This window comes from Saccoglossus kowalevskii, chromosome 15, assembly GCF_978046115.1.
Source record: "Saccoglossus kowalevskii chromosome 15, keSacKowa6.1, whole genome shotgun sequence".
NCBI lineage: Eukaryota > Metazoa > Hemichordata > Enteropneusta > Harrimaniidae > Saccoglossus > Saccoglossus kowalevskii.
The window spans coordinates 15,479,759-15,498,059 of NC_140655.1; the positions used below are offsets into that span (position 1 = coordinate 15,479,759).

The window sequence follows — 18,301 nt, forward strand, 5'->3', positions numbered from 1 at the left end:
TGAATTCATATCCCACAATGCATTATAAATATGCTCAGTAACACGCTCAGTAGTTCAAAACTTGAATTCATATCCCACAATGGTACTGAGGCTTTATAACAGCGAAATCTAGATGAAGAAATATTCGGCATATTTTTATTGATTACCTGTATTTTATAAATCAGTTGAATTTACTCAATCTGTACTTGCATATTCTGTGAAAAAGTAATGCGTGAACTTGTTAGTATTGTTGCTATGGTTACTCAACTCAAAAATTAGCTTCATAACCATAATGCTGGGAATTTGGAAAAGATCTGAATTAAAAATTTTAAAAGCCAAAAAATAAACCGTAATTTAATTGATATTTTTCTTTCAAAAAATTCATCAATACTGATCAATATTGATCAATACTGCAGACAATGGAAAATTAAGACAAAATTCACAGAAAAATTGTAGAAAAACAGTCTGCTTTTGTGGGTACAATGTTGGCATTTGTAGGATTGTGTGATACACCAATAGGAATATGATGTTGGATAGACCTGATATGTTGGCACGTAGAAATAATTTGTAAGATGACTTCCTTAGTCTACACTTCCTGGTCTAAATGTCAGAACGTGATCTATTTGGAAACGGATGAGATGTGTTATTTCCCCTGACAATGCACATCGTGCGATCGGCGCGACCATTGTCATCTTTTGAAAAGCCTTCAGGATCGTAAGGTAATTTTCTAACAAATCTGCAATCAGGCTGACTATCAGGCAGTTTTTCTGCCTCTAATTAGTAGTGGTTAAGAACATATATCGGCAGAGGACTGACGTCATTGTCGCTAAGGAGCAGGATCTCTCACTTTCCAATATAGACTTAAAACATCCTTTCTATACTGTTAATGATGTAATGTCTTTATCGCAAAAATAAATTCCAAGTAAAATAAAGTAATCGACAGTATTAGAAGATACACATAAATGCATCAAAACAATGTTACTACCGGTATATTAAAAGTGCATATGTGTTTTTAAATGTCTCATGAAAAAGATGATTTTTAGGTTCAAGTGTCTCTATATTTTCAGTTTAGACAATGTGCTTTTATTAAGGAGAAATTATAATGTCCCATATTTGCACCATTAAAAATACATCATCAGTAGAGGCTCATGTGAATGCAGGAATCATCAAAATATGATTTATTTTGACCATAGACACGGATATATCATTTATGTAAGTGCATCTGCTACTAATGATAGAGCAAATCAAGTATCTTCGGGGCGAACATCCAGGCATTTTCACCGCTTGGCAACCCTGGCGGTGAAAACAAAGTCCAAAAACTCGCAGAAAACGGTACTTTGGGATGGTTGTTGAGACTCCCCTGAACAGTACAACAAGATTGGCCCTACGTGTGTAACATATTTAAATTTGGTTGTTCAGGATTACTTCAAAGTTGAGTTTGTGTTGTTTTCTCGATTTTTCACCGGCTCTACCGGCGTTCCACAGCAGCGCGAAAAGAGCCCATATATAGTGGTGTGCGTCTTAGCAACGTGGAACGTCTTGTGACGTAGCTCCGCCCCCGGGGATTCTTCTTGTTGTACCTCATGTAACTGCATCTTACTACCTACGATCAGTGATCAGCGTATGTAACATCAAACTGTAATTCACTACCTGCATTGTCCTCAGGTTGTTGAAGGTAATTCCCACGAAATAAATCACTTGATATTGACTAATATGGAATAATAATCATTATATTGAATTACTAGATATCATATGGAGTGTAAATCTTCTACTTTGAATTTGGAATGAAACATTTTATGTATGTTTGCTATAGATAGGAGGGTCAGGTGTAGTTGGAATGGAATTGGAATCAACCATTAATCACAGGTACAATGTATGTTAGAGATCAGAGGGGGTCATGTTTATTTTTTTTAAAGGTACATAACGGTAGACTCTCCCACCCCTATCACCCATTTAAATGGATACAGCAATATATCCTAATATCATCCCTGAAGTATGAGATAGTCAATGTTATTGGTCAAAGGCAGCCACATGATCGTTTTATTTTCGCTTGGAATTAATTTTCGCTGAACGAATGTTTCAGTGAAAATAAAATCCAGCGAATATACCTTTTTTCCTATGTTTTAGCTCCGCTGTCGACTTTGTCGAGCAGAGCTTATCATATGAGTGATTGTCCGTCGTCGTCCGTGTCAATGTTTTACTTTTTCGACTTCTTCTTGAAAACTACAAGCCTGAATGCTTTGATACTTGGTGTATATGTACCTTGGGTAGACCTCTCATAGGTTTGTTCATTTCATGTTGATATCTTCAATTCTCTAATTTTGGTGAATATTTTTGTCATTTTTGGTAAAAAGTGATATTTTCGACTTCTTGTTAATAAACGCAAGTGCAATTGCTTTGATATTACATATATAGGTACTACATGTGGACCTCTCTCAGATTTGTTCATTTTGTAATGATATCTTCAATTCTCTAATTTTGGTGAATATTTTTGTCATTTTTGGTAAAAAGTGATATTTTCGACTTCTTGTTAAAAACCTCAAGTCCAATTGCTTTGATACTATACATATTGTTCATTTTCTAATGATGTCTTTAGTTCTTTAATTGAAATGTACCTTGCTAACAGCGGAGCTATCTCAGCCGATAGGCTGCTTGTCACATTAAACTTATCCGAAAATCAGTAAAAATCATTTCCACACAGAACACCAAAAAAAGTCTATTCAGCGAAAATTAAATCCAGCTAAAATAAAGTATTTTACAGTATTGATATTGGTCTGTTCTAGTGCATTTCTTGCCTCTGATGTTACTTTGTGTGTTACTGGATTAAAATCAACAATAAAAATGATAGGTGACACTTTCAAATGCATTTCAAAAGTTTGTGTTTTGGATCACAGTTTTACCAGGCTTAGTGTCTTCTTGTTCTATACCACCCACTGAGTTTCACAACTCTCACGTTTCACTATCCAAATTACTCCCCATTACTTCAGTTGGTTCATCCCTTACAGGCATTGTTTAGACAGACATTAGCAAGTAGGGTAACTCAATATGATAGAAATGCTTCATAACAGTCTCAAACTTTTAACCCAAAAAATGTGAAGATTGTACAGTATTTTATTCCCCCATACTCAATAATTGAATCTAAAAATATTGGCCTCTCATACCCAAATTTGTTGTTGTCTTTTTATTGATTATTAGTCTGGAGAAGTTCGGACAAAGTTGAAAACAAGGAATTTTGGATTGACCTCCCACATATGCTTGGACGGATTAAGTTCAAACTTCATAGACACATCAGACATTATATCGATCATATGCACCTGTAATTTGTTTGATGATCTGATTCAAGATATCCGAATGGCAGCCATTTTGAGGTCAAAAAATGTATCAAAATCACATATTTTCACCAGTCAGGCATGGATAGATTCTGTTCAAACTTGGTACAAATGTTGAACGTTGATGGGACCTTGGTGCACATCATTTTATTTTTCAAATCGGGTTAAAAATGGCCGACTGGTGGCCATTTTGTTTTAAAGAATGAAGTTTATATATTCAACATGCCTGGACCGATCAAGTTCAAACACATATATCAGACATTATATCGAACAAACACACACATTCTTGTCATCATGAAATCTAAAATGGCTGACTGGCAGCCATCTTGTCAAAACAAATGCAGTTTCACTGAGGCATATCTTGTACATCAACGAACCAATCAAGTTAAAACTTTATATCTTGTGTCTATAATACAGACAGGGAATATGTCCATTGATAATGACGAGGAATGCTTTTCCACATTATTGAATTGTAGATGGTAACTTGGCTCCTTCATATCTGTGTGTACAATAACATTGACCTCTAACTGTTTGTTAGTCACTATTGTAAACACATTGATTTCTAAGCCAATTTAACTTCTCAAAGCCACTGTCTTTATTACCAAGTTCAAACCAAGATAAACAGTGAAATGTCTTTCAAACTAAAGAACATTCAATCATACATTTTGTGATGACAATGATGAATTTTCCGGTCACTTATTTAAATGTTTAATGTGTTAAGTGTATGTTGGAATGCTATGTCTGTTCAAAAGCAGGTACGGTTCATATAAATCCTCAACAATTAATATTACCAACATAACTAACTGGTCATGAACTCGGGGATTAGTAAAGTACATTTCCTGTCAAAGTAGTTTATGTAGCAAATAACAGTTGTCTGTTTCAAAAGTGCACAAAACAAACCCGGATTACTTACACCTTTGACCCACCGGTATTCTAAAATCAATGCAAATGTGATTTTATGTTAATTTTGAAACTGTCATGATTGTATTTTGATTTCTCTTAAAAATTTAATCATTCTTTTAGTTTTTTCTAAAATTCTAACCAAAACAGCTGTGCGACACACATCTTTGACTGATGCCTATGAAGACCTAAAACAGAAGTGTGTTTTTTCTGGGTCTTCACATTATTGCAGTTATTTTTCTTATACTGCAAATCATTATATATTTGTTAGTGTTAAGCTTACCCCAAAATCTGACATGATTCCTCACAGTGAACGTGTAATCATCAAGTACGTACTGAACTATAAAAAGACGTACACTGATTGATTCTCTAAAATGCTTTGTATGGTGACCACATAATGCGTTTTTTTCAATTTATTCATCAAAATAGAATGAATGTCAAGAATGGAGTGAGTACAATATGTGTATTATAGTGCCGCTGTTGTCTTGTAGGTTGTTGGTTAACGCTTAACAATCAATAGTTGAAAAGATGTCTGTTCAAGTCAATCCAAGCAGTGTTTTGGTAAATCTTATTGGTTTTTCACTTTTCAGACTTATAATAGCAAACTTAATGCTTTTTGAATTGAATTGTTGTGAGAAAGTAAACAAAACTATTTTAGGTTCTCCAAACAAGGTGTCATTACTACTTGTGCGTCACTCAGACAGATGTACTTGTCACTCAGATGTCTTTCTGTCACGTCCACGAACCCTTTGTGTACTAAAGTCAACTTTTTCACCTTTTGCAATTTTTTTAAAAAAATATTGAGTATTACGTGTAGAAAATAGGGAATTACATTCATTTGCTTCAAAATTCAAAAAAGAAAATATAGAGATATATGCCAAATGTTTCGTCAATATTTTGGCAAGAAAAATTAGCTTAATGCAATAATGTGTACAGCATTGATTGCAAAAGCTAATCTAATCCCAAACTGTTAGTGTCTTGTAAAATGTAATCAATGTTAATAAACGGTGTTATAACAACGCAAACAATATTGGTGATAGGAACAAAGATTGTGAGTTTTCTAGAAGATTTCTAGAAACATTCTTTTTTTGTCGAAATTAATTTTACAAATTTTTAAAATTTTATGTTGTTTTACATTGACATTTGTATGGTCATCTATAGTCTTGTAACATTGCCTCTTATTGGATAATCTCAAATAACATGAGTACCGGTAGTACTTCTGTTTTTCACCAAGTCTGATTGAGTTTTACTGTTGACATATAGATTATTCTTCGTTGGATTATAGCATCTTTACAGGAAGAGAGGGAAATGACTTCTCACGTTTCACTGGATGATATCTTCGTGACATGTTAATGAATGATATGAGCTGTGTCTCATAGGACATTACATTTCATGGTTTTTATCTACTGTACTGTACAATAGCATTTGAATCCAACTAGCCAATCAAACAGCATAGTGCACAATGACATCATTTTAAAACTACCAATGTTATTCATTCAGCGGCCAATAGAAACCCCTTGTTTCAGTTTGAATTGTGAAATTTATAAATATTAATAAAGATGAAAGAATGCCTTTGTTGCGCTGTGAGTATCTGTGAAATAAGTAAGTGAGTGAGTGAGTGAATCAGGCTTCATTAACTTCCACTGATTTAGAATCATATATGGACCAGCCCTGTCATACCACGACATGTACCAGCACTGCCACGCCAGATATGTACCATCCCTGTCATACCATATGATATGAACCTGTTCTGAGTCGAGTTTAGTTATTATGTAAATTTTGTTTTTACTATATCAGCCCAATAGTTTTAGCGCTATTCAAAATTGCTACAACAGAGAAAAAAAATCTTTTTTTCCCTTAGAAACAAACTTTTGTACTATCGCTTTTTGTCATGTGCTTAGTAAGCCTTTAGTTGTGCTGCAAAATATCACAGTTGTGTCAAAATGATGAACGTTTTCAATTTTTTCTAGTTTGTAAGACACTCTCTGAAGCTGTTTTCTTAACTGGTGTCAGCTAGATCCATCTAGAATGTTTAAAACAATATCCTCGGGGGCGGAGCTACGTCACCGACGTTCCACGTTGCTAAGACGCGCACCACTGTACCATGCATTTCTATGGGCTCTGTGCGCGCTGCTGTGGAACACCAGTCGAGCCGGTGAAAATTCGAGAAAACAATACAAACTCAACTTGGTATTGGTAACATCGACAGTTGTGTTAGTTCAATGACCTCTTTCTTAAAAAAAATAATGTAACATGTTTTGCAGGAATCCTAATGTATTTGTATGCACGCCAACAGATTGTTCGAAAGCCTGAAAAATCACATTTGGTATTCAACAATGAAAACGAAACAAAAAAGCATTTTTTTTTCTTAGCACTACTGTACTAAAATGAACTTTGTGGCAGCGAATGAACTTACACCCTGGGTAAAATGTTAGGATGTTCATGCTATGCATATGAAAACATTACCCAGGCAGCTGGAAACAGAATATTTTAATCATAAATACAAGGCATATTACTCAACTTATCAACATGTGTTCACTCAATTGAGCTTGATATATAAAAAAAAAAAAAAAAGTGCAAAAATTATTGCTTACACTCGTACAATTGTTTGGAGAAAAACTTTGACGCCGTTGATTTGTTCTGGAGTCTGGCAGCCGTATCAACATAAATACAAGTGTGCATATCATCAGTGTTAACAGCTTCATAACTGTGAGATGGTCTAAATACCGTAGCTTAATACAACACAGTTTGGTATGCTAACTGAAACCCCTTTATAATCAGATATAGAATTAGTATTCTACTTGACTAGACTACTCTTTGAAACCACGTATCATCACGTCGTCTTGATAGTCTATCGGAACCCTGTTTGTGTTTAGTAGAATTTTTTTGTCATGACGATGCATCTTTTTAATTTTTTTTCATAAACGTGTTGCGCCATTTTTGATATGTAGCTGTTATGTCAACTATGAGTAATGCGCTGTGTGGAAGATCACACTGCTAATTGTCACAAACCCATTCCGTTTATTTTTATAAACAGTTATAAATTTCAATAGCAGTTGAATTCAACTAGCCAATCAAACAGCATAGAGCACAACGTCATTTGAAAACTACCAATGTTATTCAGTCGATCAATAGAAACCTCTCATTTCAGTTTGAATTTGAAATTTATAAGTATTTATAGAGATGAATGGAATGCTTTTGTTGCGCTGAGAGTATCTTTGAAAGAAGTGTTGATCGCAGTTTATTGTTTCTGATATCAATCCACTATTTGTAGAATGTGTGCTTTTGATTTCGTGAAACGAATTGTGATTTTGATAACCACAATCATCTATTTCCATGGTTACTAATGAATTTTCCACACTACATGTACATGTAATTCTGGTTAGAAGACATTTGATTAAGATGCGTGAAACTTGCATGCAAATATGAATTTTTATATGCATTATGGGAAATATTTTCCTGGTGTGAAAATCAAGAATTATGTTATGCAGTTGCAGCTGCTTCGTATTTTGATGGGAATGGTAAAACGAATAAGTTAACTGAAGCATGTCCATTCTCAGTCCAGACAATTATTGTCTATTTCCTAATGAGAATTGCCAATAAAACTAATGAGAACTTGTCATTTGATGACAATTACATAAAGAAAGTTCTAAGACTGTCTTTTATCTTTCATTCTATTTATAGTTATATTACTAGTTGTTGTTGCTAGTTTGTCAAATATAATATTGTTATCTCAGTATTTTAATTTTTGAAACAGTATCGGTCACTGTACTATTTATGCAAATTGTTTTTTCTGTCAAATTTGCTTATTTCATGACAATATGCATGTGGTATAGTTGAATTTGGTGAATATTTAATATATTTATTAACTGTTATTATGAATATACCCCAAAATATGTATGAAGATGCTACCATGAGAGTATTGATTATCACCTTGAAGATGTAGATAGTCGTGTATGAGTGCATTTATTTTTGTGGTGCTCTTGTAAGGGCATGTATGTATGAATGCATTTACAACACATATGATTGCATCGGTAACATATATGATTGCATCGGTAACATGTATGATTGCATCGGTAACATATATGAATGCATCGGTAACATATGATTGCATCGGTAATATATGATTGTATCGGTAACATATGATTGTATCGGTAACATATATGATTGTATCGGTAACATATATGAATGTATCGGTAACATATATGATTGTATCGGTAACATATATGAATGTATCGGTAACATATATGATTGTATCGGTAACATATATGATTGTATCGGTAACATATATGAATGTATCGGTAACATATATGAATGTATCGGTAACATATATGATTGTATCGGTAACATATATGATTGTATCGGTAACACATACATGTATGATTGTATCGGTAACATATACGATTGTATCTGTAACATATATGAATGTATCTGTAACATATATTAATGCATTCGTAACACATTTGAATGCATCCGTAACATATAAATTCTATTGCATTCACTGTCATATGTACCGGTATAATAATTCATTCTGTAATGGGAATATATTATTCCTGGGGATAATAGGAATAAACAATATATAATGATAAATTAGATGATAAATTAGATGACAAATTATATTTAATACTTAAAATACATTCAGAAAGCACTGTGACGATATCAAATCATGTCATCTTATAGCCTAGACATTAATAAAAAATGAAATTGACAGTCTGAGACATCCATTTTGCTCATTTGAAATCTGAAAATTATCAAAAACATTCAGTGTTAGCTAGAGCCCACATTTTTTTATCATCAAAAAATGATATCCATTAAATCATAAACATCTCGTTATTGATTCATATTAGATATTGCACTAATTATGATTAGTATATGTATGACGCTGACCTGTTACCAGGTCAGATTAAAGATTACCTTAAATGGTTATCTCTCTGCAACTGAACATGATTGCGAAAGTTGACTTTGTAATTATATCTATGCTATTAAAAGATCATCCATCAAAGTCACATGTGACTACAACAATACACCTGCTGAAATTTATTTGTATGAATGAAAGTGTTTGTTTTTATAGGCAGAGATGGGCCGTGGTTGTGAGTAATGTAAATAACCCCAATATGCTGTGGGTTATTAGCTTGCAGCTGTTATCACTAATCTAACAGGATCACCATAAATTGCCATAATGTAATAAATTGACCAGTTTATATTGTTTTTCTTTGGCTACCATTCACATTTTCACTTAATACCAACCATTCAAATTTCCACTAAAAGGCTACCAAATAAATTTTGACTTTAATAATGCCCATCATTCAAGTTTCCAATTAATACCCTCTAGTCAAATTCCTACTTAAATGTCCACTAATAAAATTTCCACTAAATGTTCATCAATCAAATTTTCACTAAATACCTACCAATAAAATTTTCACTTATTGCCCACCATTCAAATTTCCACTATTACCCATCTTTCCAATTTCCACAAATGCCCACCATTCAAATGTTCGCTTAATACCCATCTTTCCAATTTCCACAAATGCCCACCATTCAAATGTTCGCTTAATACCCATCTTTCCAATTTCCACAAATGCCCACCATTCAAATGTTCGCTTAATACCCATCTTTCCAATTTCCACAAATGCCCACCATTCAAATGTTCGCTTAATACCCACCATTCAAATTTCCACTTAATGCCCACCATTCAAATTTCCACTTAATGCCCACCATTCAAATTTCTATATAAACCCACTATTCAAATTTTTGTTTAATGCTTGTCAATCCACAAAATGTCTACCAATCAAATTTCACAAAAGATGTACCAATCAAATTTCCACTTAATGCCTGCCATTCAAATTTACACTTAATACCCACAATCAAATTTTTACTGAATGCCTACTAAATAAACTTTCACCAAAACCCAATCTGATTAAAATCTGATGTAGTGTACGGGCTTTAATTTTTGTGGCTATAAACTTATTTTAATTTTATTTTTTATTACTTTTGTTATTAATGCCCTTTTATTTTATTATTTTACTTCAAATCTCGCATAAGTAACAGCCAATCACAGCCCCCCTTTTATACAGGCTGTGGGTTGCTTACTTTTCAGTGTAGCGATACTCTACGGCAATCTTTCTGTACTTGAATAAACCATTAATAGAAATTTGCTAGTATATTTTTATTTGCAAAAGAAATTCCACAGCATTTTACAATTTTTGTCATTACATTGAATATTTTTTTCACTTCCAACAAATGTGTACACTTCCAGATACATCTTCGCCAACCAAGGTTCGTTCATTCAGTCATCGCTTCAATTTTACATCACTGAGCATAATTATCTAGAATGGAAGCAAAAAAATAAGTAAATGGTAATGATTAGAACACTGTAAACAGCTATAGTAAACAATGCAAACTGATTTTAAATTGTATAACGGTCACCGGCCCACGGCATCGACGCAGAAAATTGGAGCAAAAAAATATTTCCTGATCAATTGCGATGTGTTCCAATAAAAAATATTTTATTCCAGTCCAAATCAGCTCAATTACTTTAATAAAGAGTTATTGTATAATGTACAAAATGGTGATACAATTTGATGAATATTTACAGCTATGGTTTCAATACCGTAGACGATGTTGGCCCGATCTTCAACAAAACATCACCCGTCTCCAGGGCAGGCGACTGGAAAAAGACACTGGTGTTTGGTCGAAACGGCGGAAACAAAGTCGTCACTCCCAGAATAACTATGCAAAATAACGATCTAAAGTCGAACCATTCGAGCCACAATATTAACATAAAAATGACTTTCGTTGCATTTGACAATGATAAACTTACCGAAAAGCCGTGTTATTCTCGGTCGCTAATGCCTGTATAATCCGCCATTTTATTTGAGTGTGTTTGCCACCCGACTCCGCCCGGTGACGTCATCATGTGCGCTATAGAAGGAGGTATGTGATTCGTTGACTAAAATCTTCGATAGTGGGTCTCGTTGAAATCTCGTTACATAGACATCGGCTCAGATGTAGGTAGGGCGGAATTAAAAAAATCACAAAATCAAAATCAAAGTAAAATAATAAAATAAAATAAAAGGGCATTAATAACAAAAGTAATAAAAAATAAAATTAAAATAAGTTTATAGCCAAAATAATTAAAGCCCGTACACTACATCAGATTTTAATCAGATTGACCAGAACCCTACCAAGTGAGCATCTGCCAAATGACTACCAAATTGTTATCAAATATTAGTACTTGCCAAATTTTCCAAAACAAAAATGTATTCCTAATGTTACTACAAAGTTCCTAAAATCCCACTGTACATATGCTTCAAACATGATGCTTAGTTAATAGATGCAAAACTTCAGTTTGTCTCAAATTCCAATTCAAATGTTCAAGATAAATGAAAAACAAAGCTTATTTAAATTGTGACAACCACTAAAATCAGACTATTTATCGCAGATATAGAAGACAGAATTTGTTTTTTGATAATTTTTACCCAAATGGACATAATTTGACGGTTTTAATAAAAATGCAAAACAAAATATGGAAATAAATTATTTTATTTTGTGAAATGTGACGAAAATTTACCGTGGATTAAAAAAAAAACTACTACTAAACTATTCTTTCCCGACAACGATTCTTGTCCCAATTCAGTGTTATGGCAAGCAAATTACAAATATTTGTTGAAAGTGAAAGTTCGGAAATAATGAAATGTAATTAAGTTCACTTTGTTATGAATTATTTGCACATGTTACCAGCAAAAAGTCAATTTTGGATGGTAGCTGATTGTCACTAAATGTCATTCTCAGCAGATAATTGAAATCATTATAATGCGTAATCGGCAGACCTCGTTAATTATTTGACAGTCTATTACACTTTGTGGTGATTGAAATTTCAGAAAGCTGACAAAGTACGTTGATTGAATCTTGTGTTGTATGTGTGCCTTTCTCAGCATGTATTGACCATGGCTCAAAACTCCATGTAATTGTATGTTATTTTGGGGCAAATGTGTTATAGATTTTCAAATTACTTAGGAATAATTTGACAAAGGTGTGTTTTCTATGCAGCTAACTCGAATTTATTGACATCCGTAGCCATTGTTGTACATGTATTTGTAATAGCACAATATGGCTTTCTCACCCCTGTCATTATTTTCACATTTACACTAGTCATTTATCGCATTTAGAGTTGTGCGTTTATTGCTTTCGCGTCGACCATTGATCACAATCAGGTCATGCATTTCTTGCCATACTTGCATCGCATATTGACGATCTACAATACATTACCGTCTGACTCATTAAAAAAAATGATGTAATAAAGAAAAAATTACTATGGCTGAGCTAGTCTATCAGGCTCCCAGTGTGGCAAAATGCGTAATTAAAATGTGCGATGCAAGCCTGATAAAAGGGTGATGCAAATGTGACAAATAAGTGACGCAAGTAAGTATGAGAATGTGTGGCAGGTTGGCTGAAAGCCATACTCTAGATATAACTGTAGTGCAGACATTCACAAAATAATGCATTCTGAGGAATAAATATTCCAATCTTTTTATCAGATTTTAAAAGATTATAATCATGATTCAAAAACATTCTGTAGGCAGACAGAGTATACATTGTATTCCTTCTTATATCTTGCCACTGGGAAAATACCAAAGTCATCTTCCTGCCATCCAGAATGGTATGTCTGATCACACTAGCCCTAATTCTGCCTGCCATCCAGAATGGTATGTCTAATCACACAAGACCTAATTCTGCCTGCCATCCAGAATGGTATGTCAGATCACACTAGCCCTAATTCTGCCTGCCATCCAGAAAGGTATGTCTGATCACACTAGACCTAATTCTGCCTACCATCCAGAATGGTATGTCTAATCACACTAGACCTAATTCTGCTTGCCATCCAGAATGGTATGTCTGATAACACTAGCCCTAATTTTGCCTGTCATCCAGAATGGTATGTCTAATCACACTAGACCTAATTCTGCTTGCTATCCAGAATGGTATGTCTAATCACACTAGACCTAATTCTGCCTGCCATCCAGAATGGTATGTCTAATCACACTAGCTCTAATTCTGCCTGCCATCCAGAATGGTATGTCTGATCACACTAGACCTAATTCTGTCTGCCATCCAGAATGGTATGTCTAATCACACTAGACCTAATTCTGCTTGCCATCCAGAATGGTATGTCTAATCACACTAGACCTAATTCTGCTTGCCATCCAGAATGGTATGTCTAATCACACTAGACCTAATTCTGCTTGCCATCCAGAATGGTATGTCTAATCACAGTAGACCTAATTCTGCCTGCCATCCAGAATGGTATGTCTGATCACACTAGACCTAATTCTGCCTGCCATCCAGAATGGTATGTCTAATCACACTAGACCTAATTCTTCCTGCCATCCAGAATGGTATGTCTAATCACACTAGACCTAATTATTCCTGCCATCCAGAATGTGGTATGTCTAATCACACTAGACCTAATTCTTCCTGCCATCCAGAATGGTATGTCTAATCACACTAGACCTAATTCTGCTTGCCATCCAGAATGGTATGTCTAATCACACTAGACCTAATTCTTCCTGCCATCCAGAATGGTATGTCAATCACACTAGACCTAATTCTGCCTGCCATCCAGAAAGGTATGGCTAATCACACTAGCCCTAATTCTGCCTGCCATCCAGAATGGTATGTCTGATCACACTAGCCCTAATTCTGCCTACCATCCAGAATGGTATGTCTAATCACACTAGACCTAATTCTGCCTGCCATCCAGAATGGTATGTCTCATCACACTAGCCCTAATTCTGCCTACCATCCAGAATGGTATGTCTAATCACACTAGACCTAATTCTGCCTGCCATCCAGAATGGTATGTCTCATCACACTAGCCCTAATTCTGCCTACCATCCAGAATGGTATGTCTAATCACACTAGACCTAATTCTGCCTGCCATCCAGAATGGTATGTCTGATCACACTAACCCTAATTCTGCCTACCATCCAGAATGGTATGTCTCATCACACTAGACCTAATTCTGCCTGCCATCCAGAATGGTATGTCTGATCACACTAACCCTAATTCTGCCTGCCATCCAGAATGGTATGTCTAATCACACTAGCCCTAATTCTGCCTACCATCCAGAACGGTATGTCTAATCACACTAGACCTAATTCTGCCTGCCATCCAGAATGGTATGTCTAATCACACTAGACCTAATTCTGCCTGCCATCCAGAATGGTATGTCTAATCACACTAGCCCTAATTCTGCCTGCCATCCAGAATGGTATGTCAGATCACACTAGCCCTAATTCTGCCTGCCATCCAGAATGGTGTGTCTAATCACACTAGCCCTAATTCTGCTTGCCATCCAGAAAGGTATGTCTAATCACACTAGACCTAATTCTGCCTGCCATCCAGAATGGTATGTCTAATCACACTAGACCTAATTCTGCCTGCCATCCAGAATGGTGTGTCTAATCACACTAACCTTAATTCTGCTTGCCATCCAGAATGGTATGTCTAATCACACTAGCCCTAAGTCTGCCTGCCATCCAGAATGGTATGTCTAATCACACTAGACCTAATTCTTACTGCCATCCAGAATGTGGTATGTCTAATCACACTAGCCCTAATTCTTCCTGCCATCCAGAATGGTATGTCTAATCACACTAGCCCTAAGTCTGCCTGCCATCCAGAATGGTATGTCTAATCACACTAGACCTAATTCTTCCTGCCATCCAGAATGTGGTATGTCTAATCACACTAGCCCTAATTCTGCTTGCCATCCAGAATGGTATGTCTAATCACACTAGACCTAATTCTGCCTGCCATCCAGAATGGTATGTCTAATCACACAAGACCTAATTCTTCCTGCCATCCAGAATGGTATGTCAATCACACTAGCCCTAATTCTGCCTACCATCCAGAATGGTATGTCAGATCACACTAGCCCTAATTCTGCCTGCCATCCAGAATGGTATGTCTAATCACACTAGACCTAATTCTGCCTGCCATCCAGAATGGTATGTCTAATCACACTAGCCCTAATTCTGCCTGCCATCCAGAATGGTATGTCTAATCACACTAGACCTAATTCTGCTTGCCATCCAGAATGGTATGTCTAATCACACTAGCCCTAATTCTGCCTGCCATCCAGAATGGTATGTCTAATCACACTAGACCTAATTCTGCCTGCCATCCAGAATGGTATGTCTAATCACACTAGCCCTAATTCTGCCTGCCATCCAGAATGGTATGTCTAATCACACTAGACCTAATTCTGCTTGCCATCCAGAATGGTATGTCTAATCACACTAGCCCTAATTCTGCCTGCCATCCAGAATGGTATGTCTAATCACACTAGACCTAATTCTGCCTGCCATCCAGAATGGTATGTCTAATCACACTAACCTTAATTCTGCCTACCATCCAGAATGGTATGTCTCATCACACTAGACCTAATTCTGCTTGCCATCCAGAATGGTATGTCTAATCACACTAGCCCTAATTCTGCCTGCCATCCAGAATGGTATGTCTAATCACACTAGACCTAATTCTGCCTGCCATCCAGAATGGTATGTCTAATCACACTAGCCCTAATTCTGCCTGCCATCCAGAATGGTATGTCTAATCACACTAACCTTAATTCTGCCTGCCATCCAGAATGGTATGTCTGATCACACTAACCTTAATTTTGCCTACCATCCAGAATGGTATGTCTGATCACACTAGACCTAATTCTGCCTGCCATCCAGAATGGTATGTCTAATCACACTAGCCCTAATTCTGCCTGCCATCCAGAATGGTATGTCTAATCACACTAACCTTAATTCTGCCTGCCATCCAGAATGGTATGTCTGATCACACTAGCCTTAATTTTGCCTGCCATCCAGAATGGTATGTCTAATCACACTAGACCTAATTCTGCCTGCCATCCAGAATGGTATGTCTAATCACACTAGCCCTAATTCTGCCTGCCATCCAGAAAGGTATGTCTAATCACACTAGCCCTAATTCTTCGCTGAGCTTCCTGTCTCATCATTTTCAAATAAATAAAAGTTAGAAAATATAACATTCACTTTTTTTTGGCACAGACTGATGCAAAATGCTGTATTTTAGTCATATCAATTTTTGACTTGTACCATTTATGCTAGAAGCTCTTCTTCAAACCCATAATTTGCATTAACTCTTTGAGTGCCATATTTTTGCCTGCCAACATTTTAAATCAGTATTTTGCTTATATTTATGTATTTTTCCAAATTTGTTGCAAAAATAGACATCATTTTCTATTGCCTATGGGTCTATATCAAAATTTTGAAAGAAATCAAAAAACAATTATGGGTTTAATTTTGTGAATTACTAATCTCACTCAAAATGCAAATGAAAAAAAGAAAATTGCACAGAATACAAATACAAGGGCAGTATCTTATAAAGAGTTCCGAATCTATAAACATAATCTAATCTATGGAAAGTTTTTTTCTTTCTTAGCATTTCACTTGTTACTATGGCAACTGATTTAATCTATAAATCCAGCAATCGATAAGGAAATTAATCTTTGTTTGTAATCAAAGTAATGGTCATACTGGGAATACTACTTAGCTACATATATACATGTAGTTCCCCTTCACTCGTTAAACTGTCATTTTGTCATCGGGTCATGTTTGAAATAGTTGTTTCAATATTTTCTCGGCATTTCACTCGATTGTAATAAATTTTTGTGACAGGCATATTGCACCTAAAATACTGATGTCAGATAAATATGCCAGGTGTGTTCATTTTGGGATCTGTAACCATGACAATAAAGCACTCTGTCATTTTTTTCTGAAAAAAAAACAAATTGTATAAAATGGCAATCGTCAACTTAATTTTCACTGCTACCGGTAGGAATTACTGTCATTTGATGATTTTATAGTATTGGTGAAGCCAAACTTTCTCGAAAAGCGCTGACTCCCATTTTTTATTACGATTTTCACTGACTCACAAATATTTGCAAAATTGAAGGTATTTACAGTATACTCAGCACAGTAGATAACAAATATCTTTGTAAATTACGTTTTATGAGACTTTTTATGAGTACCAGTATATCTTGCTGCATGTTATTAGTTACAATCACGTTTCTTGTCAAATACATCAATTCATCTATAGGGACATAAATGAGTAAAGGAAGTTGTTCTTGTTGTTATCGTTGCCATCTCCAGCCTTATCTTACTTCTGTTTGTTTGAGTTATGTTTATCTGATTACTTTAACTTTTCTGATATGCAAAGCATCTTTATACTCACGTAGTCACGTGACTTCTAGAAGGTCAGACATCCTGGTACTTTCCGAGGATACAAAATCACTATCTAAGATAATTTCTCAATTTTTGCCAGTGTTCTCCCCATGATACAAACAGCTTCATGGTGCTACCATGCTGCTCTGAGAGACTGCAGCACTGCCACACTCAAAATCATTATAACAGTTCTTTTAAGCCATAAACAATAACCAACGGAAGTCAGACAGCTGCTCTATATAAGTTTATTTGGGTCAGCATATACTTGTAGTCTATTTACGTAATTCACTGATCACACCACAGCTGATTTTAAAAATAAAACGTTTAAATAAAAGATTATCCCAGTGTTGAAAATAAATCATCAATGAAACCGAAAATCAAAATTCCATCGCAACTGCTTTATCGGAATGCACTCGTACAAAGCATTCTTTACGATTCCTTAACCAATCACACCGTGACCGATGACCGATTTGAAAATAAAAATCATTTGAAGAAATGCTAATTCCAATGTTAAAAATAAAACATTCAATGAAATCAACAAAATTGTTGTAGGATGTACGCAAGTCCAAGAAAACAGTTCACTTGCTTTCCATCATGGCTCTTGACCTTTTGGCCTACCTTATTCACAGACTCCAACGTATCTGCTGGGGGGGGGGGCATTCTAATCATAACGCTATCTCGCAATTACTGAAATACTGCATTCTGGGTAGCTCCAAATTGTTAGCGGTAACACACAAGGTTACCATGACTGTTAGCGATCGTCACAACATTCAGTTTCCACTACGGCCAGGAATATTTAAAACGACTCAGTTATTATTGTTGTCAATTAACCGAGAA

General features: G+C 35.3%; 1 protein-coding gene and 1 long non-coding RNA gene across 2 annotated transcripts in view; one reads left to right on the forward strand and one right to left on the reverse strand.

The window, feature by feature from the left end:
* LOC102805423 (calmodulin-binding transcription activator 2-like) overlaps nucleotides 1-18,301 on the forward strand; it is an 88,407-nt gene that overhangs the window by 38,130 nt on the left and 31,976 nt on the right. The window lies entirely within an intron of this gene.
* On the reverse strand, nucleotides 10,360-11,062 carry LOC144342138 (uncharacterized). Its single transcript, XR_013418706.2, has 2 exons — nucleotides 11,029-11,062; nucleotides 10,360-10,534 (listed from the first exon to the last, which is right to left on the reverse strand). It is a non-coding gene; the product is annotated as an uncharacterized LOC144342138 (long non-coding RNA).